The sequence below is a fragment of the Cebus imitator genome, unplaced genomic scaffold (assembly GCF_001604975.1).
Source record: "Cebus imitator isolate Cc_AM_T3 unplaced genomic scaffold, Cebus_imitator-1.0 Scaffold70, whole genome shotgun sequence".
Taxonomy (NCBI): domain Eukaryota; kingdom Metazoa; phylum Chordata; class Mammalia; order Primates; family Cebidae; genus Cebus; species Cebus imitator.
Window position 1 is genome coordinate 5,026,699 of NW_016107385.1, and position 23,523 is coordinate 5,050,221.

Here is a 23,523-nt window from a genome sequence, read left to right on the forward strand (position 1 = left end):
TTACAAATTGCACAAGCAATTACAAAAAGCACGTGACTGGATCACAAAGGCCCTGGTTTTGTTGTTGCTTGCGTCTGTAATTTAATTAGGGAAGCCCAGGCTATGATGTAACATTTAGTAACCAAATTCTCCTTAGAGTTGTCTCTATTAGAGCTACTAATGGATTGTTTGAAAACCTTTCTTCAAAAAGTTTGCTGTCACAGCATGTGACCTTCACGTGGGTCAAACTCATCATTACAAATTACGTCCACTTGTGTACATTTTTCATTAACTTACGACATTTAAAGATGTACAATTTGGCACCAATAGGATCATAAACCTCCGTAACAGACAGTGAAATTTTATGACAGTGATAAGACACTCAATTAAATGATCCAGAATACACATATTATTTTTATAGATTTTTAAAATTGATATTAGAAACATAAAATTCAAGGAAGCTCTTAGAAGACTGGAGCATGACCTCATTATTCTCACAAAATGTCACTTCAGGGGCCTTGGGACACTGGTCTAGGCTAAAGGGAGGCCTTGAGGAATTTAAAGCCAGGGACTTTTATCATCGAAGTTACTTTAAGGAAAAATCATGCTTAAGGCACAATTGGGCCCCAGTTTGGATGCATGAGACTAGGCCTGGTAAGAGAAAGTGAAGGCCTGAACACAAAGTGGGAAGAAGGAAATGAAATCATGGAAACTAACAGGCATATCAACTTGATATCTGGAAAAAAAATTTTTTTTGAAGAAGCAGGGAGAGGTGAAGGGAGAAAAACAGTGCATCTGATTTCTGGTCCCTAAGACTTCCATGCCAGCCTCCCCAAACAAGGGAAGCTTATGACCAATAAATATCCAGGTTATGATTACTCACAAAAATTGGAGAGAACACTGGACAGAGTTAAAAGGTGTGAGTTCCAACGCCAGCTTTGCCATTTTCTAACTATGCAACTTTGGGGAAACAACCATCTGAGCTTGTACAAAGAAGATTCACAAACTCTCCTGTCTATGCCATGAGTTTTTTCAGAGTGTGATACGAGGTGAAACACATGAAAACAATTTCAAATCTATTGTATTTAGGGAGGAAGAATCTTAGTAATTTACAAAGTGCTGTGCAAAATAAGTTATCATTATGAGGTTAGGCCTGGTGTGGTGGCTCATGCCTGAATCCCAGTACTCGGAAGGCCGAGGCAGGCAGATCACTTGAGCTCAGGAGTTCAAGACCAGCCTGGGCAACATCTTGAAACCCATCTCTACCAAAAATACAAAAAATCAGCTGAGTATGGTGGCGCAAACCTGTGGTCCAAGCTACTCGAGAGGCTGTGGAGGGAAGATGACTTGAACACGGGAGGTAGAGGTTGCAATGAACCAAGATTGCACCACTGCACTCCAGCCTGGGTGAAAGAGTGAAGTCCCATCTCAAATAAATAAATATTGTTATGGGGGCTAATTAAAGTTTTCTCCCTTCTCCTTCTTTTCCTAAGTCCTGGGTAACACAATCATTAAGTAATCGAATGGGAAGTTTTGTTCTAAAACTTGAACCTAAACAGAGCCAGACCCTCTTTTGGCATAATAAGGTACAGAACATAAGCTAAAAAAGAGCTAGCCTTTATTTGCAAGCTTTCTGTTTTTCTCTTAAAGAGTCTCCTCTTTCCTGTTCCATCACAGTCTTAATCCTTGAGCTTCCCTTTAGCGTTGCCATGCCTTGAGAGAGAATGATCACCCCTGCCAGAGGCTGCACAGGTGAGAATCAAGAAACTTCAAAGGAAGAGAATTGACCACAAGGCCAAAGGCCTAAGCTGAGGAGGCCAATAAGAAATGCGAGAAAGGATAGAGGGGGATGCTGACTGATGCCAAGTGGAGCCCCTGAGACATCTGGAGAGTCTATGAGCAAAGCCTCATAGGCAAAACCTATGGACAACACATACAGAGCAGTCAGTGAGAGACGGGCTGTCTGCACTGGTTGGGTTTTGTCACTAGAACCTCAGGCAAAGAACTGAGGGAATATTCTTTGGGGGCCTGTGTGTGTATTTACTTGGCTGAAGGACGACTTAACCTATTCACTTGCCCGCCTCTTCATCCCAGTCACCAGCAGCTGCCTGGACTCTGACAGTAGGAAAGACTAGGAAGCAAATAAGCCACTTGGGACCAATCATGAGCTGACAAGGTCATTCTCTTGACCCTCCCACTCCTTCTCCCCAAAGTAAGGAACACAGTGTCTATCTTACGTTGTTTTTTCAAATCCATCCTCTGCTGGAGTACGGCAGACAATCCTCCAGGAAAGTTCAGAAAGCACTAAACGTTGAGACCTAGGCAAAGAACAAAGAGCCTTTTGTTGGAAGCAGGTCTTAGAATAGCATTATGATTTGTTGCTGTTTGATGGGTTTTATCTTCTCTATTTTGATTCCTGACTTTTCTGAAGTTTTCTGAGACCTTTCAACTAAAAGTAAAAAGTAGGTTCTTGGCTTCGAGGCCTTGTGAAGGGAAGTATTAAAATATTAAAAGGAACTGTGGCTAAGCTACTGGTCTTCCATCTCACAGAGGGCAATTCAGCTACATACAAGGACACATTGTAGACTTATAGTAAATCAGATTCAGCCAATTCTTAAAGGTGCATTTGAATTCTGCAATGGGAGGGAACTAAAACATTGGAGAATATTGAGGCAGACTCAGAAATCACAACATTTATCAAAAACCACATGTCACCTTACCCTTTCAGTCCAAAAGGTCATATAATATCCTTGAGCAAGAAGTGCTGTTGCTCAATGTCACAAATGAAACACCAGTATGGTTATAGTACTTTACAGGAGTTTTAAAAAGATTATTATGATGACATTGTTTGGCAATGTTATGACCATTCCTCCTTTTCTTAGGCAACTTAAAGACTATCTTCTTTGTCAACACCTTCCAAGGTCATGAAACACTTCCCCCAAATTGCCTGAGCCTCAGTTTCTCACTCCAAAAACCTAAAGAACAAAGCTGCTGATTACTATCTGTAATGGCCCATGAGAACTTGTGATCTCACAAGTGCTCGACACCCCTGTGAGGCAAGTACCTGGCAAATAGTTATTATCCCTCCTTTAAAAGAAAAAAAATTGAATTCAGAAAAGCTGAGTGTGTTGTCAAAAATAACTGAGCAGTTATTGAATAAGATGAGCAAATATAGTTGTTATGGTTGGCAAACTGGGTTTCTCTGGGCTAAATCGCATCCTCCAGCATGGAACGACATTTAGAAGATCAAATGCTACTGTAGTGAATAGAGGAATTTCTGAGAGTGATCGATCTTAAAGCTGGAAGATTTTAAACAAACCAAAACTATTTTGGGTCCTAAAAACATATAAAAAAAAAACCTAAGTGAATCCAACAAATTTAACTAATGTGAGCTTGTCGACAAAATAATATGGCTTTCACTTCATACTAATGTGTCTCCTGAAAAATCTTATGGTTATAATTATTTAAATTCTATAAATCAAGTTATTATTAGTAGTATTTTGAGGCAAGGTCTGAAAATAATCTGTTGCCCAGGCTGCAGTGCAGTGGTGCAATCTCGGCTCACTACAATCTCTGCTTCCCAGGCTGAAGCCATTCTCCCACCTCAGCCTCCTGAGTAGCTGGGACTACAGGTACGGGCCACTACACTCAGCTAATTTTTGCATTTTTTTGTAGAGACGGGGGTCTCACTTCATTGTCCAGGCTGGTTTTGAACTCCTGGACTCAAGTGATCTGCCCACCTCAGCCTTCCAAAGTGCTGAGATTACAGGTGTGAGCTGGCATAATTTTTTATTTGTATAAATTCATGAGGTACAAGTGCAATTTTGCCTAGTGGTCAAGTCAGGGCTTTAGGGTATCCATCACCTGAGTAATGTACATTATACCCATTAGGTAATTTCTTATCATACACCCTCCTCCACCTTCTCACCCTTCCAAGTCTCTAGTCATTCCACTCCCCACATCCACATTTTTTAGTATCCGCTTATGAATAAGATCATGCAATATTTGACTGTCTGTGTCTAGCTTGTTTCACTTAAGACCCCCAGTTCTATCCATGTTACTGCAAAAGACATAATTTCATTCTTTTTTGTGCCTGAATACTTATTTCATTGTGAATATATACCATATTTTCTCTATCCATTCACCCTTTGATGGCACTTAGGTTGATTATGTATCTTTGCTGGTGCTGCAATAATCACTCAGGTACAGATATCTTTTTGAGAAATTGATTTTTTTTCTTTGAGTAGATACTCAGTAGTGGAATTTCTAGGTGTAGTGGTAGTTCTATTTTTAGTTATTTGAGAAATCTCCGTACTGTTTTCCACAGAGGTTTTACTTATTTATATTCCAGCAAGAGTGTGTAAGCATCCCCATTCTCCTCATTCTCACCAATGCCTTTGATTTTCTGTCTTTTTAATAATAGCTATTCTGACTCAGCTTTGATATCCCTTGTGGTTTTAACTTGCATTTCTCTGATGATTAGTGATGTTGAGCATTTTCTCATATACTGTCTAGAAATGTCTATTCATTTCTTTGCCCACTTTTTAATGAGATTATTGAGAGTTTTTTGTTAAGTGGTTTGAGTTCCTTGTCTATTTTGGATGTTAGTCCTCTGTGAGATGAATAGTTTGCAAATATTTTCTCCCATTCTGCAGGCTGTCTGTTCATTCTCTTGATTATTTCTTTGGTTGGCAGAAGCTTTTTAATTCAGTCCTGTTTGTCTATTTTTGTTTGTGTTCCCTTTGCTTTTGAGACCTTTGTCATGAATACATTGCCTAGACCAAAGTTTAGAAGATTATTCCCTAGGTATTCTTGCAGTATTTTTATAGTTTGGGATCTTATTTTTAAGTCTTTAATTCATCTTATTTTTTGTATGTGATGAGAGATAAGGGTCCAGTTTCACTCTTCTGCATATGGCAATCCAATTTTTCCGGCACCATTTAGTGAAGAGGATGTCCTTTCCCCATTGCATGTTCTTGTCAGCTTGGTCAAAGATTAGTTGGCTGTAAATATGTGGCTTTACTTCTGGGTTCTTTATTCTGTTCTGTTGATTTATGTGTCTATTTTTGTTTGTTTACCAATACCATGCTATTTTGGTTACTATACACTTGTAATATAATTTGAAGTCAGATAATGTGATGACAGCTTTGTTCTTTTGGCTTAGGATTGCTTTGGTTATTTGGGCTCTTTTCTGGTTTTATAGACATTTCAGGATTTTTTTTTCTAAGTGTGAAAAATGACATTGATATTTTGATAGGCAATGCACTGAATATGTAGATGCTTTTTGGCAATATGGTTAAACAATAATAATTCTTCTGATCTATGAGCACAAAATGTCTATTTGCGTCATCTACAATTTCTTTCATCAGTGATTTGTAGTTTTTTTGTAGAGATATTTCTCCTCCATGGTTATATTTATTCCTTGGCATTTTTGTAGCTATTACAAATAGGGTTGCCTTCTTGATTTCATTCTCAGCTAGATTGTTATTGGTATATAGGAATGTTACTGATTTTTGTATGATGATTTTTGTATCTTACAACTTCACTAAATTCATTTATCAAATAAGACGGGTTTTTTTGGTGGAGTCTTTGGGTTTTTTTTTTCCCCAGATATAGGATTATGTCATCAGCAAACAGGGATAATTTGATTTATTCTCCAATTTGAATGTGTTTTATTTCTTTCTCTTGCCTGACTTGTCTAGGACTTCCAGTATTATATTAAATAGAAGTGGTGAAAATGGGCATTCTTGTCCTGATCTAGTTAAAGGAAATGCTTCCAACTTTTCCACATTAATGTGATGTTAGCTGTGCGTTTGTTTTACATAGCCTTTATTAATTTGAGTTATGTTACTTCTATGCCTCATTTGTTGCGTTTTTATCATGAAGGGGTGCTAAATTATACCACATGCTTTTTCTGTGTCTATTGAGATGATTACATGGTTTTATCCTTAATTCTACTGATGTGATGTATCATGTTTATTGATTTATATATGTTGAACCATCCTTGCAATCCCTGGTATAAAACCCACTTGATCAAGGTGTATTATCTTTTTGATGTGCCCTCAGGTTTGGTTTGGTAGTATTTTATTGAGGCTATTTGGCCCATATTCATCAGGGATATTGGTCTGTGGTTTTCATTTTTTTCATTTTTTTGATGTGTCTTTGTCTGGCTTTAGTGTCAAGGTGATACAAGCCTCATAGACTGAGTTCGGGATAATTTTCTCCGCTTCAGTGTTTTGGAACAGTTTCAGGAGGATTAATATTACTATATCCTCACATGCTTGGTAGAATTCAGCTGTGAATCCATCTGATCCTGGGCTCTGCTTTGTTGAAAAATTTAAATTATTGATTCAACCTTGCTACTCATTATTGATCTGTTCAGGTTTTCTATTTCTTCCTGGTTCAATTTTGGGAGGTCGCACATTTCCAGGAATTTATCTATTTCCTCTAGGTTTTCTGGTTTGTGGGTGTAAGTTGTTTTAATAGTCTCTGATGATTTTCTGTATTTCTATGGTATCAGTCGTAATATCTCATTTTTCATTTCCGATTTTGCTTATTTGGCTCATCTCTCTTCTTGCTTAGTCTAGCTAGCAGTTTATTAATTTTATTTTATCTTTTCAAAAAACCAACTTTCTGTTTTGTTGATTCCTTGGTTTTTTTGTTTTGTTTTGTCTTGTTTTCTCTTGGGTTTGTTTTTTTCCTCTCTGTTTCACTTAGGTCTGCTCTGATCTTTGTTATTTTTTTTCTTCATGTAGCTTGAGGTTTGCTATGTTCTTGCTTTTCTAGTTCCTTGAATTACATCATTAGATTTTAATTTGTAATCTTTCTGCTTTTTTGATGTAGGCACTTAATGCTATAAACTTCCCTCTTAGCACTGATTTTGCTGTATCAAATAGGTTGTAGTATACTGTGTTTCTATCATCTTGTTTCAAGAATTTTTAAATTTCTGTCTTAATTTCTTCATTGACCCAGTGGTTTTTCAGGAGCGTATTGTTTAATTTCCATGTATTTGTATAGTTTCCAAAGTTCCTCTTGAGCAATTTCCAGCTTTATTCCATTGTTGGTCTGAGAAGAGAGTTGACATAATTTCAATTTTTAAAAATTTGTTGAGACTCAAGTTTAAATATCCAGTGAGAACTCACTATTTAAGGAAAAATATCTTTGTGTGTCTTTTGTAAAAACATATCCTTTTTGGTAATGTGAATAAATCGCTCCTTTATTTGGGGGCTTTATAGTCTCAGACTTGACACATTTGTGTTTCCTTGTAGCAGGATATGCCTAAAGTTTGAATTCATGGGAAAATATTATTTTGTAGCAATTGACTTTTGACAAATGTATGAAGAGTTAAATATATTTACTAAAAGATTTTATTTGTACTGTAGGCAATTATATGGGAGTTACAACAGATACCAAGGCAACATTTTTTCTCCTAAACAAAATCTCACAAATATATTTTTAGACCAAGCCAATCTGCTCCTATGGCCTTACATTCATTGTTAAGCACGTCTTTTGTGCATGAGTTGGCCCTAAGAGAGTTATCTTTTTCACAGATATCTGCCTAATTGGTAGCAGCTGTTAATCAAGCACATTGTCACAAATTCTGCAATATAGCGTTCATCCTAAAGGTTTGTGGCTTTTTACATTTTGAAGACAAGCCATATGCCTTAGGCAGCATGGAATAGAGTAGATTTCTAGTAATTATATTGAGTCATGTAATTTGGCCTGAAATATCTCATTTGAATGTTTATTTTGATAAAACTCCCTGAGAAATTGTCTGGTTTTTTTGAACACTTTGTGCAGTTTACACATAATCTAAGAGGAAATGTCCCTTTAACTCTCTGGTTATAGGTCCTAGGAACAAAGAATTGAAAGGTAGCATGCTATCAGTGGAAACTTTGGCTTTAACAAACTGGGGCTTGAATATATGTCATTAATTTTTTAAATTACTCAACTATCTTTAAGTGACTGGATATACCTAAAACCGTGCTAGACATTAGATACAAAAGTAAGTAATGCATGGCCCTGGCCTCAAAAGCTTCCCTCCATTAGGGGAGGCTTCACTAACCACGACACAGAAAGACTAGACTGATGTTTCAAGACACCTACATCTGCAGGCTCCTATATTCTCCAAGGCTTGTGCCCTGAAACCTCTGAGGCCAGATTGACGTTACACTGAGCTCGTGGAGCCAGGATACCCACTCTTCGTGTTCAGTACCCACCTTCCAACAGGTGACTATCAGGACTAGATGCAGACATGCCTTTCATCCCTGTTCTCAGCTCCCAAAGTGTCCACCTCCTGCTCCTTTAATCTATTCTGTAAGCATTACTGTAACCCTAATACTCTTTCTTCCTTGTCTCAGCTCAATATCCTAACCTTTTCCTCCTGTACTGGTCCATTCTCACACTCCTATGAAGACATCCCCGAGACTAGATAATTTATAAAGAAAAGAGGTTTAATTGACTCATTGTTCCATGTGGCCGGGGAGGCCTCAGGAAACTTATAATCACAGTGGAAAAGGAAGCAGGCATGTCTTACATGGCGCAGGTGAGACAGAGAGAGAGAGTGTGTGTGTGTGTGTGTGTGTGTGTGAAGTAGGAACCGTCAGACATTTATAAAACCATAAGATCTCATAAAAACTCACTATAACAAGAACAGCATGAGGACGCTGCCCTCATGATCCAATCACCTCCCACCAGGTCTCTCCCTCAACACATGGAGATTACAGGGATTACAATTCAATGTGAGATTTGGGTAAAATCATATTTTCCTCCTAGGCCTTAGGGTCTCCGATGGGAGGGGCTGCTGCCAAGATCTCTGACAAGATCTGGAGGCATTTTCCCAACTGTCCTGGTGATTAACATTTGGCGCCTCATTACTTATACAAATTTCTGCAGCCAGCTTGAATTTCTTTTCAGAAAATGTTTTTTTTTTTTTCTATTTCCACATCAGGCTGCATATTTTCCAAACTTTCACACTCTGCTTCTGTTTTAAATATAAGTTCCAATTTCAGATCATCTTTCTCTATTTTGAAGTTCCACATATCTCTAAGATAGGGGCCAAATGCTGCCAGTCTCTGCTAAAGCACAGTAAGAGGGACCTTTGCTCCAGTTCCCAAGAAGTTCCTCATCTCCATCTGAGACCACCTCAACCTGGGCTTCATTGTCCACATCATTATAAGCATTTTTGTCAAAGCCATTCAACAAGTCTCTAGGAAGTTCCAAACTCTCCCACATCTTCCTGTCTTCTTCTAAGCCTTCCAAGCTGTTCCAACCTCTGCCTTTTATCCAGTTCCAAAATCACTTCCACATTTTTGTGTATCTTTATAGCAGTGCCCCACTCCTGGTACCAATTTACTGTATTCATTTGTTCACACACTGCTATAAAGACATACCCGAGACTGGGTAATTTATAAAGCAAAGAGATTTAATTGACCCATAGTTTCACATGGCTGGGGAGGCCTCAGTAAACTTATAACCATGGCAGAAGGGGAAGCAGGCATGTCTTACATGGTGGCAGGCAAGAGAGAAAGTATGTGAGAAAGGAACTGTTAGACACTCATAAAACCATAGTATCTCATGAGAACTCACTCACTATCATGAGAACAGCATGGGGGACACCACCTCTATGATCCAATCGCCTCCCACCAGGTCTCTCCCAACACGTGGGGATTATAATTCAAGATGAGATTTAGGTAGGTACACAGAGCCAAACCGTATCACTCCCTTAAGCTCCCAAGTCACCACTCTCCTATCAGATTGCTCCCTTCCACCTCAGCTTCCCCTTGCATTAAAGGGCTTCCTCCTTTTCTCTGCATCAACTAAAAGCTTGCTCTTCCTAAGGATACCTACTCCCACCTAATTCTCCCACATGGAGGTGCTTTATTCTCTCATATACCAGTCACCTAGGGTTGGTGTGCTTTTTGCTCCCCAACCATGTCTCACCTTAAACCCTGTGGCAGAATGCATTTCCAAAGACAGCAATATCCCCCACTTACATACTCTCCTACAGTGTGACCTTGCCTCATAGGCAGGACGTCCCTCCTTCTCAGCAAATATACCTGCATCTGCATCATCTTCCTTCCTTCTGATGAAGAAGGTGGCCCTTCTGCCTAAGGATCACACTCTTTAGCCTCCTTTCATAGCCGTGTTTGACAAGAGTTGTTTACCCTTGCTGTTTCCTTTTTCTCACTTCCTGCCCACTTCTCAGCCTGCTCTTCATGGCTCTGTCCCACCACTGCACCAATAGAGAAGTAGCTGAAGTCAACAAAGACCTCTAGGGTGCTCGTTTTAATGAATATTTTTCAGTCTTTATTTTAATTGGTGTCAGAGCTAGAGATATAGTTTAAGAGTCAAAAATGGGAATGAAGATTATTCAGGAAGACTTCTGAATATCAAAGAGAGAAAAATGAAGGAAGAGGAAGAGAGAGAACACTGAGAAAAGAACCTCAAAGAATGTTAATACATAAGGAGTGATAAGANACCAATGCCTTTGATTTTCTGTCTTTTTAATAATAGCTATTCTGACTCAGCTTTGATATCCCTTGTGGTTTTAACTTGCATTTCTCTGATGATTACACCTCTTGGCCATTTATACATCTTCTGTCTAGAAATGTCTATTCATTTCTTTGCCCACTTTTTAATGAGATTATTGAGAGTTTTTTGTTAAGTGGTTTGAGTTCCTTGTCTATTTTGGATGTTAGTCCTCTGTGAGATGAATAGTTTGCAAATATTTTCTCCCATTCTGCAGGCTGTCTGTTCATTCTCTTGATTATTTCTTTGGTTGGCAGAAGCTTTTTAATTCAGTCCTGTTTGTCTATTTTTGTTTGTGTTCCCTTTGCTTTTGAGACCTTTGTCATGAATACATTGCCTAGACCAAAGTTTAGAAGATTATTCCCTAGGTATTCTTGCAGTATTTTTATAGTTTGGGATCTTATTTTTAAGTCTTTAATTCATCTTATTTTTTGTATGTGATGAGAGATAAGGGTCCAGTTTCACTCTTCTGCATATGGCAATCCAATTTTTCCGGCACCATTTAGTGAAGAGGATGTCCTTTCCCCATTGCATGTTCTTGTCAGCTTGGTCAAAGATTAGTTGGCTGTAAATATGTGGCTTTACTTCTGGGTTCTTTATTCTGTTCTGTTGATTTATGTGTCTATTTTTGTTTGTTTACCAATACCATGCTATTTTGGTTACTATACACTTGTAATATAATTTGAAGTCAGATAATGTGATGACAGCTTTGTTCTTTTGGCTTAGGATTGCTTTGGTTATTTGGGCTCTTTTCTGGTTTTATAGACATTTCAGGATTTTTTTTTCTAAGTGTGAAAAATGACATTGATATTTTGATAGGCAATGCACTGAATATGTAGATGCTTTTTGGCAATATGGTTAAACAATAATAATTCTTCTGATCTATGAGCACAAAATGTCTATTTGCGTCATCTACAATTTCTTTCATCAGTGATTTGTAGTTTTTTTGTAGAGATATTTCTCCTCCATGGTTATATTTATTCCTTGGCATTTTTGTAGCTATTACAAATAGGGTTGCCTTCTTGATTTCATTCTCAGCTAGATTGTTATTGGTATATAGGAATGTTACTGATTTTTGTATGATGATTTTTGTATCTTACAACTTCACTAAATTCATTTATCAAATAAGACGGGTTTTTTTGGTGGAGTCTTTGGGTTTTTTTTTTCCCCAGATATAGGATTATGTCATCAGCAAACAGGGATAATTTGATTTATTCTCCAATTTGAATGTGTTTTATTTCTTTCTCTTGCCTGACTTGTCTAGGACTTCCAGTATTATATTAAATAGAAGTGGTGAAAATGGGCATTCTTGTCCTGATCTAGTTAAAGGAAATGCTTCCAACTTTTCCACATTAATGTGATGTTAGCTGTGCGTTTGTTTTACATAGCCTTTATTAATTTGAGTTATGTTACTTCTATGCCTCATTTGTTGCGTTTTTATCATGAAGGGGTGCTAAATTATACCACATGCTTTTTCTGTGTCTATTGAGATGATTACATGGTTTTATCCTTAATTCTACTGATGTGATGTATCATGTTTATTGATTTATATATGTTGAACCATCCTTGCAATCCCTGGTATAAAACCCACTTGATCAAGGTGTATTATCTTTTTGATGTGCCCTCAGGTTTGGTTTGGTAGTATTTTATTGAGGCTATTTGGCCCATATTCATCAGGGATATTGGTCTGTGGTTTTCATTTTTTTCATTTTTTTGATGTGTCTTTGTCTGGCTTTAGTGTCAAGGTGATACAAGCCTCATAGACTGAGTTCGGGATAATTTTCTCCGCTTCAGTGTTTTGGAACAGTTTCAGGAGGATTAATATTACTATATCCTCACATGCTTGGTAGAATTCAGCTGTGAATCCATCTGATCCTGGGCTCTGCTTTGTTGAAAAATTTAAATTATTGATTCAACCTTGCTACTCATTATTGATCTGTTCAGGTTTTCTATTTCTTCCTGGTTCAATTTTGGGAGGTCGCACATTTCCAGGAATTTATCTATTTCCTCTAGGTTTTCTGGTTTGTGGGTGTAAGTTGTTTTAATAGTCTCTGATGATTTTCTGTATTTCTATGGTATCAGTCGTAATATCTCATTTTTCATTTCCGATTTTGCTTATTTGGCTCATCTCTCTTCTTGCTTAGTCTAGCTAGCAGTTTATTAATTTTATTTTATCTTTTCAAAAAACCAACTTTCTGTTTTGTTGATTCCTTGGTTTTTTTGTTTTGTTTTGTCTTGTTTTCTCTTGGGTTTGTTTTTTTCCTCTCTGTTTCACTTAGGTCTGCTCTGATCTTTGTTATTTTTTTTCTTCATGTAGCTTGAGGTTTGCTATGTTCTTGCTTTTCTAGTTCCTTGAATTACATCATTAGATTTTAATTTGTAATCTTTCTGCTTTTTTGATGTAGGCACTTAATGCTATAAACTTCCCTCTTAGCACTGATTTTGCTGTATCAAATAGGTTGTAGTATACTGTGTTTCTATCATCTTGTTTCAAGAATTTTTAAATTTCTGTCTTAATTTCTTCATTGACCCAGTGGTTTTTCAGGAGCGTATTGTTTAATTTCCATGTATTTGTATAGTTTCCAAAGTTCCTCTTGAGCAATTTCCAGCTTTATTCCATTGTTGGTCTGAGAAGAGAGTTGACATAATTTCAATTTTTAAAAATTTGTTGAGACTCAAGTTTAAATATCCAGTGAGAACTCACTATTTAAGGAAAAATATCTTTGTGTGTCTTTTGTAAAAACATATCCTTTTTGGTAATGTGAATAAATCGCTCCTTTATTTGGGGGCTTTATAGTCTCAGACTTGACACATTTGTGTTTCCTTGTAGCAGGATATGCCTAAAGTTTGAATTCATGGGAAAATATTATTTTGTAGCAATTGACTTTTGACAAATGTATGAAGAGTTAAATATATTTACTAAAAGATTTTATTTGTACTGTAGGCAATTATATGGGAGTTACAACAGATACCAAGGCAACATTTTTTCTCCTAAACAAAATCTCACAAATATATTTTTAGACCAAGCCAATCTGCTCCTATGGCCTTACATTCATTGTTAAGCACGTCTTTTGTGCATGAGTTGGCCCTAAGAGAGTTATCTTTTTCACAGATATCTGCCTAATTGGTAGCAGCTGTTAATCAAGCACATTGTCACAAATTCTGCAATATAGCGTTCATCCTAAAGGTTTGTGGCTTTTTACATTTTGAAGACAAGCCATATGCCTTAGGCAGCATGGAATAGAGTAGATTTCTAGTAATTATATTGAGTCATGTAATTTGGCCTGAAATATCTCATTTGAATGTTTATTTTGATAAAACTCCCTGAGAAATTGTCTGGTTTTTTTGAACACTTTGTGCAGTTTACACATAATCTAAGAGGAAATGTCCCTTTAACTCTCTGGTTATAGGTCCTAGGAACAAAGAATTGAAAGGTAGCATGCTATCAGTGGAAACTTTGGCTTTAACAAACTGGGGCTTGAATATATGTCATTAATTTTTTAAATTACTCAACTATCTTTAAGTGACTGGATATACCTAAAACCGTGCTAGACATTAGATACAAAAGTAAGTAATGCATGGCCCTGGCCTCAAAAGCTTCCCTCCATTAGGGGAGGCTTCACTAACCACGACACAGAAAGACTAGACTGATGTTTCAAGACACCTACATCTGCAGGCTCCTATATTCTCCAAGGCTTGTGCCCTGAAACCTCTGAGGCCAGATTGACGTTACACTGAGCTCGTGGAGCCAGGATACCCACTCTTCGTGTTCAGTACCCACCTTCCAACAGGTGACTATCAGGACTAGATGCAGACATGCCTTTCATCCCTGTTCTCAGCTCCCAAAGTGTCCACCTCCTGCTCCTTTAATCTATTCTGTAAGCATTACTGTAACCCTAATACTCTTTCTTCCTTGTCTCAGCTCAATATCCTAACCTTTTCCTCCTGTACTGGTCCATTCTCACACTCCTATGAAGACATCCCCGAGACTAGATAATTTATAAAGAAAAGAGGTTTAATTGACTCATTGTTCCATGTGGCCGGGGAGGCCTCAGGAAACTTATAATCACAGTGGAAAAGGAAGCAGGCATGTCTTACATGGCGCAGGTGAGACAGAGAGAGAGAGTGTGTGTGTGTGTGTGTGTGTGTGTGAAGTAGGAACCGTCAGACATTTATAAAACCATAAGATCTCATAAAAACTCACTATAACAAGAACAGCATGAGGACGCTGCCCTCATGATCCAATCACCTCCCACCAGGTCTCTCCCTCAACACATGGAGATTACAGGGATTACAATTCAATGTGAGATTTGGGTAAAATCATATTTTCCTCCTAGGCCTTAGGGTCTCCGATGGGAGGGGCTGCTGCCAAGATCTCTGACAAGATCTGGAGGCATTTTCCCAACTGTCCTGGTGATTAACATTTGGCGCCTCATTACTTATACAAATTTCTGCAGCCAGCTTGAATTTCTTTTCAGAAAATGTTTTTTTTTTTTTCTATTTCCACATCAGGCTGCATATTTTCCAAACTTTCACACTCTGCTTCTGTTTTAAATATAAGTTCCAATTTCAGATCATCTTTCTCTATTTTGAAGTTCCACATATCTCTAAGATAGGGGCCAAATGCTGCCAGTCTCTGCTAAAGCACAGTAAGAGGGACCTTTGCTCCAGTTCCCAAGAAGTTCCTCATCTCCATCTGAGACCACCTCAACCTGGGCTTCATTGTCCACATCATTATAAGCATTTTTGTCAAAGCCATTCAACAAGTCTCTAGGAAGTTCCAAACTCTCCCACATCTTCCTGTCTTCTTCTAAGCCTTCCAAGCTGTTCCAACCTCTGCCTTTTATCCAGTTCCAAAATCACTTCCACATTTTTGTGTATCTTTATAGCAGTGCCCCACTCCTGGTACCAATTTACTGTATTCATTTGTTCACACACTGCTATAAAGACATACCCGAGACTGGGTAATTTATAAAGCAAAGAGATTTAATTGACCCATAGTTTCACATGGCTGGGGAGGCCTCAGTAAACTTATAACCATGGCAGAAGGGGAAGCAGGCATGTCTTACATGGTGGCAGGCAAGAGAGAAAGTATGTGAGAAAGGAACTGTTAGACACTCATAAAACCATAGTATCTCATGAGAACTCACTCACTATCATGAGAACAGCATGGGGGACACCACCTCTATGATCCAATCGCCTCCCACCAGGTCTCTCCCAACACGTGGGGATTATAATTCAAGATGAGATTTAGGTAGGTACACAGAGCCAAACCGTATCACTCCCTTAAGCTCCCAAGTCACCACTCTCCTATCAGATTGCTCCCTTCCACCTCAGCTTCCCCTTGCATTAAAGGGCTTCCTCCTTTTCTCTGCATCAACTAAAAGCTTGCTCTTCCTAAGGATACCTACTCCCACCTAATTCTCCCACATGGAGGTGCTTTATTCTCTCATATACCAGTCACCTAGGGTTGGTGTGCTTTTTGCTCCCCAACCATGTCTCACCTTAAACCCTGTGGCAGAATGCATTTCCAAAGACAGCAATATCCCCCACTTACATACTCTCCTACAGTGTGACCTTGCCTCATAGGCAGGACGTCCCTCCTTCTCAGCAAATATACCTGCATCTGCATCATCTTCCTTCCTTCTGATGAAGAAGGTGGCCCTTCTGCCTAAGGATCACACTCTTTAGCCTCCTTTCATAGCCGTGTTTGACAAGAGTTGTTTACCCTTGCTGTTTCCTTTTTCTCACTTCCTGCCCACTTCTCAGCCTGCTCTTCATGGCTCTGTCCCACCACTGCACCAATAGAGAAGTAGCTGAAGTCAACAAAGACCTCTAGGGTGCTCGTTTTAATGAATATTTTTCAGTCTTTATTTTAATTGGTGTCAGAGCTAGAGATATAGTTTAAGAGTCAAAAATGGGAATGAAGATTATTCAGGAAGACTTCTGAATATCAAAGAGAGAAAAATGAAGGAAGAGGAAGAGAGAGAACACTGAGAAAAGAACCTCAAAGAATGTTAATACATAAGGAGTGATAAGAGACAGAAGACGAAGAGGCCATGGTTATTACGTAAGAAAAGAACCAGTATAGAACAATATTATGGAAGCCAAAGAAGGCAAGAATTTTGAGGGTCAGCAAATCCTTGTGTTACATAGAGTTCACATAAAATTGAGGCTTAAAGTGTCCCCTGCATTTAGGAATTGAGAGGCCAATGGTGACCTAAGCACCATAGAATCTTGGGGCAAAACCTGATTAAAGAGAGTTAGGAATGGAGACACACTTTTAAGAAACTTGCCTCTGAAAGAAAAGGAAAGACCTCAGATACCAACTAGAAAGAGCTGTTCTTTTGAAAGGCAGAGAATTCAGGTACAGTAAGAATTCCAGTTAAGAGTCAAACAAACTTCAGTTTGAACCTCAATTCTACCACTTAAAAAGCCATGTGAACTTGGGAAAGGTACATATTCCTTCTGTGCCTATTTCCAATTCAGTTAAACAGAGATAGTAATACTCGCCTTGCAGGGTTGTTGTGAGGGTGAAATTAGGTGAGGGCTAGGTATATGGCATGCGGCAATGTTCTATAAATGATAGCCATTATTATTAAAGGAGAAACATGAGAAATTAAGCATGTTTCTAGGCTAGCAGGAAGAAGCTAATGGGGAGGATTGAAAATAATGGATATATTAGAAAAAAATGATAATGAAAAGTCCTGTGACTGAATAAATGAGATTAATTAGCTAGGAGGAGAGGTTGGCCTTGACCAGGAAGGGAGAAGGAGGGAGTGACAAGTGCTGATATAAATGATTGCCTCTGGAAGGAGAGGAGCTGTGAAATTAATGGAGTCCATGACTGATAACCTCTTTTTATGAGAGAAGTATGAGCGAAGACTATTTGCTGTTAGTAAACATGATGGGACAAGATAACAGACTCAAGTAGTAAAGAGTATTTGCTAAAAGTAACAGGAGAAAATGCATATCAAAGACAATTTAAGTAGATGAGTATGGCTGAGAGCCTCAGTGAAACTGGAAACCCTAGATGAGCAGTGGCCCCCACCTATATGGCTGTGTTTTCTCCTCCAGCATCTGCCATTGGCCTGGGTTGACCCATGCATTGTCCATCTCCCATCACCAAAATGTAAGCTGAGAGTAGAAATTTTGTCCATCTTGTTCACCGCTACATCCAATGGTTGGTGCAGAGTAGATAATAAATGGCTGTTAAAAGAACAAAATTCATGCAAAAACAAATCATAAAGAAGGCATGAGTTGTGGATGCATAGAATGGAAGAGTAATTTGGGTGGAAAAGAACTGAGGGAGCATATAGGAAAATTATGGGAATGACACAAATGAATCAAACTGCAATGGGAATGAAGAGAAGCCACAGGAAATTGCTAAACTGAGGTAGAGTAACAATATCTCACAAGGCCAAAGGATTTCATGAGTCCAAAGGGGAAAAAACATTCAGTGGAATAAGACAGTAGAAGAGTTTCAATTGGCTCTTAAAATTTCCAAGGTGAAACTATCACTAAAGATAGAATATGTCCAATGGATTGAGAAATTAGAAACAAATGGAGACAAAAGTCAATGAAGCTGAAGGTCACGGAACTGTGAGAGTAAAGCTTTCACTATTATTGTAGTAGTTTTAGGACCACAAAACAGGTTGAAAAGAAACCAAACTGGATGTCTCCCTTTCCAGAGTTATCTGTGTACTTTCCATCTCACTGCAGAGTAGGAACTATGCTATATTCACACATGGGACATTGTTAAAGTTAAAAAAAGATACAGTAGAATTTCCTAGTTCCTTCCACCATACCCACCATTAAACCAGTACTGTCAATCAAAAGCACTATGAAAATCTGTTCATTTCATGTTCCCAGTGAGGTAGCCAAATGTTAAAGCCAGTAGAAGGTCAGCAATTAATTTAGCAGTAGGGATGATGTCAATGACAGACTGCTTCAAATATCAGTTAAATAATTCTTTCTTTAAACAACTGTTAAAAAAGAAATGAAGATTTCAAAATCTAAAGTTTTACTAAAATCTGATAAAGAAAATGCATGTGGGGTGAATTCCCTCAATCTTCCAAATACCCAGCCAATTGGTCACCATTACTCATCCTTTCTGTGGCTCAGTTTTCTCATATGCAAAGTAGAAGTAATAAGAGTACAATATTAGTCTGTTCTTATGCTGCTAATAGAGACATACCCAAAACTGGGCAATTTATAAAGGAAAGAGGTTTAATTGGCTTACAGTTCCACATGGCTGGGGTAACCTCACAATCATGGTGGAAGGTTAATGAGGAGCAAGGTCACGTCTTACATGGTATCAGGCAAAAGAGCTTGTGCGGGGTAACTCCCATGTATAAAAACCATTGGATCTCATGAGACTTATCTACTACCAGAACAGAATGGGGGAAATGGCCCCAATGAGTCAATTACCTCAACCTGACACATGGGGATTATTATGATTCAAGGTGAGATTTGGGTGGAGACACACCCAAACCACATCAAGTACCCCCCCCCCAACAGAGTTTGGATGATTGAATGAGGGCCTGGCACACAGGAGAGATTCAAGAAAGGAGACCCATAGTTGTATTTATCCATGAGAATGAAACAAACCCCAGGCTTTATAATCTACCTTCCTATAATCAGTCACTCACAGGAATTGCTATGCACCACATGTTGGTGTTCCCTAAAATTCATGTATTGAAACCTAATTTCCAATGTGATGATATTTGGAGGTGGGGCCTTTGGGAAGTGATTAGGTCATGAGGGAAGAGCCCTCACGAATGAAATTAGTACCCTCAGGAAAAAAGCCCCAGAGAGCTCTCTTGCCCTTCTGCCATGTAGGAAGACAGTGAAAAGATGGTAAACCAGCATGCAGGCCTTCACCAGGAACTGACGCCAAATCTACTGGTGCCTTGATTTTGGACTTGCTGGCCTCCAGAACTGTGAGAGATTTCTGTTGTTTGTAAACCACCCAGTCTATGGCATTCTGTGGTAGCAGCCTGAATGGACTAAGGCAGAGACAGTAACTCAAAAGTTACTTTGGGCTTCCAGTTCAAGATCAACGACAGAACATGTGTACTAACTTCCTCTCCCCAAATCACATTGAATTATTATAAAGAAGTATAAGAAATTTATTTATAAAAAGCCCCCAGCATGAGAAGCACGTTAGTTTGCTATGACAAAGTACTATATACAGCACAGACTGGGTGGCTTACATAACAGAAATGTATGTGCTCATAGTTCTAAAGCATAGAAGCTCAAGATCAAGGTATCTGTAGGGTTGTTTCCTTCTAAGAGCTCTCTCCTTTGTTTATAGATGACCCTCTTCTCCCCTGTGTCTCCACACTGTCTTTGCTATGAACATGTCTATGTCCTAACCTCACCTTCTTATAGTACACTGGTCATGAGCTTAGGGTACACCCTAATGACCTCATTTAGCCTTAATTACCTCTTTAAAGATATTCTCTTTAAACATAGCCACATTATGAGGTACTGGGGGCTAGAGCTTCAACATATGCATTTGGGGGAGACACAATTCAGTCCATAAAAGCAAGTCTTGGCATGAGGTAAGAAAAGGTCTAGATAAATTTTTGGAAACAAAAGATAATTGGAAATCAAATGATGGATAATCCAGAGACAGGCACAAGTCAGCAAGGGTGAAGAAAGGGCTAAAGTGGATGTGAGCGCTATCTTCAGAGAGCATCTCTGAAGGGTTCCCAGTTCTACGTCAGCTAGTATGTCAGAGTACCTAGGGAAGGAGGCCCAGGATAGGGGTGGTTGTCTAAAGATCTGAGTAAATAAAGGCTTACTGGTGTTGGCTAAGCTTGAGCCCTGCTTATGCAGAGGTATTGCCATTTGAAGTGAGAATACAGAGCTCTAAGGAAATTGGGCTGTCAGCATGGATGGAACTCAGGCATCTAGCATGGGGATGGTATCCCGGAGTAGAACTCTGCTCGCCTACGCCCTCGGAACCCCAACCTGCCTGATCTTCCTTAGCCATGCAAGTCTAATGTGAAAACTCTCATTGAATACATACTGCATCAAAAACACGGAGCTTATAGTGGTCTTCACATTCAGGAGAGCGATCTATTAGTGAAAAACATCCATACAAAGATGAAAGACATGAACACCGCTCCCTGTACAAACCAACTTAATCCTGCATTTAAAAATATGAATAAAAAAGAAAGGATTATCAGAAATGTGAGGAAAATTAAGAGTTCAAGATAAAAAGAAAAGAGAAGCCAACAGAAAAATTAACTGTAAGGGATTCAGAGATAATTCAGGGGACTGGGGAAGGAACAAAATTGAAATGAAAAAAAAGATGGAAGTCAAGAGAAAGAATTTTAAAGGAAGAAAGAAGGAAACCCATCAGGACAGTCGACTGTGTTCTAATAGGAGTTCTTGAAGACAATAAAAGTGGAGGGAGGGAATTATCTGAGAAACAATAAAAGAAAGATTTTCCAAAAGATCAGGCGAAAAGATCATATAGTACTGAACAGAATGAAAGAAAAAGGACACAAAAACCTTAAAACATGAAGATTGAAGAGAAGATCTCCCAAATTTTGACTAACGAAACCCAGGTTACTTACGAAAGAGAGAATCAGATTGACATGCTACTTCTTATCAGCAACAGTGGATTTTAGAAAAAGAGGAACATAGGCTTCCAAAGTTCAGAAGGAAAATTATCTTGAATCTAGAGTTCTATAGGCAGAAAAATTTTAATTGAATATAAAAGTAAAATACAGACTTTCAGACATAATATTCAAGATTCCCCTCCAATTGGTCCTTTTTTAAAAAACAAATAACCTTTAAAAGGTGAGAAAGTACCTGTGCAAAGCGAGATACAGAAAGGAAAGAGTAGGTAGAAAGTGTCTGAGGACAGAAAGCACCATAGGAACACAATTTTCTCATGTTATCTCCTTTAAAGTGTTGACTACATATAATAAATCAAGATATGTATGCTTAATGGTATCATTTGAAATTATTAAAGTTACCAATAGAAGATCTGAAAATAAAGAGACAAGTAAAAATAAAATTGAGAGGGGGGTAGGATTACTCTTAGTGAACTAAATTCCTCAATCCAAATAGGTAGATAATAAAGGTAAATGTCCGCTTGTGACATTGGTCAGCTAGCTGCCAAAAGATAAAGACACACAAACAGAAGAAGCTCTCTCTGAACTTGGAAGGGTCAATGGGGAGTAGGTAGTAGACAGCAGGAAGGCTTTGGATAATCTCTGCCTTATATGAATTTTTATCGCTATGGAAGTGTATCATTTTTATAATGACTAAAAACTCTTTCTAAAGATTTCTAACTCATACTCTCAAACCATAGGTAACTCCATCTTCCATTGGGCTTCGAGGTGATTCTTGATTCTTCAAATAGCTACATGCTCTCCACCTGGAAGAGATGTCATCAACAGCAAAAGCCTGGACACTTGTGTTTTCAGCAGTTTATATAATATAATCTTTTTCTAGCTAAAGACCATTTCATAGAATTTTTTTGTGGTTCCACTGTCCATTCTATCCCTACTCCCTTTTTATCCACACCTTTTCTTTCCTCTTTTCTGCTCTTAATATCATGAATTCACAGTTTTAGTGCAATCCAATTATGAAATTTCATGAAAAAAAACCAAAAAACAAAACACTAGCATGTTTAGCCTGCAAAATACATCAAATCTATATCTTTCTAATAATAAAGTTAATGACTGTGATAGTATTACTATTTAAAATGCTTTATTTCACATGTATGTATAATAAACCTGTGACGTAACATCACTATAGTTCCCATTTTAAGGGCAGGTGAGAATCGAAAGGCAAACTGGAATAACACTTCTATTCAGGACTTTAAATTAAATCTCTACTTCACCACTGTCAAGTCATTTTCCTTTACTAGAAGTTCAGGACAAAGGTTGAGCTTTCCAAGGGCTCTTTGTTCATGTTTGTACCAGTTCCTCTTGGTTATCTTGTCCAAGAATCTCCTCAATAAGGATGTTTTTCTGCTTGCCTATTGTAACACAGACAGTAAACTTCAGATCTGGGTCTCTCCTTTTTTAACATCCTGAACAATGAACAACTGGGCTTTAGATGTAACCGTTAACACTGCTTGCTCATTGAGAAATATAAGCATACTATAAGATGTTAGCAGTGTTTACTTATTGTATTAGTTTTCCATTGTTGGTGCAACAAATTATTAGCCTCATAGCTTAGCAAGGCACATTTATTATCTTACAGTCTTGTAGGTCAGAAATTGGACACAGGTCTCATTAGACTAAAACCAGTGTCATCAGGGTTGTGTTCCTTTCTGTCGGATCTAGGGAAGAATCCCTTTTCTTGCTTTTTCCAACTTCTAGAAGCTGCCTTCATTCCTTGGTTTATGACTCCATTCCTCTGTCTTCAAAGTCATTGATAGTAGAGTCCACATTGCCACCTGTCTGATTCTCTGTAGCTGAGAAATGTTCTTTGATTTTAAGGAGTTACATCATTGATTGGGCCTACCTATATAATCCAGGATAATCTTTCCTTCTCAAAGTTCCTAACCGTAATCACATTGGCAAAGTCCCTTTTGCCATGTTAGGTAACATATGCACGGGTTCCAGAGATTCTGGTATCAACATCTTTGGGGGCCATTATTCTGCCTGCAACACTTATCCATGAACATCCTTTGATTGCCTGTATAGGCGATGCCTGTGAACGAAGATGAAAATGTGATATTGATTTAGAAACTAAACTTTTAAGTACTTCAAAATTTCTTATCAAGATTGTGTACTGATAACCAGGGCTCTCAGTGAAGCAATCTACAATTCTAAATGGCATGAAAGAGAGTCACATTCCAATCCTTTTAACAGAATTTGTACATAACTCTGAATACACATTTTCCTGTTAAAGCAAAGAAGAAACAAGCCAGCCACATGGCAGGGCCTCGGTACATTAGAGGGTTGTGAGGGGTTAGGGCAGATGGAAAAAGCTAGATTTTAGATTATTTCTTTTATTCTTAAAACAACTTTTTTTTTTTTT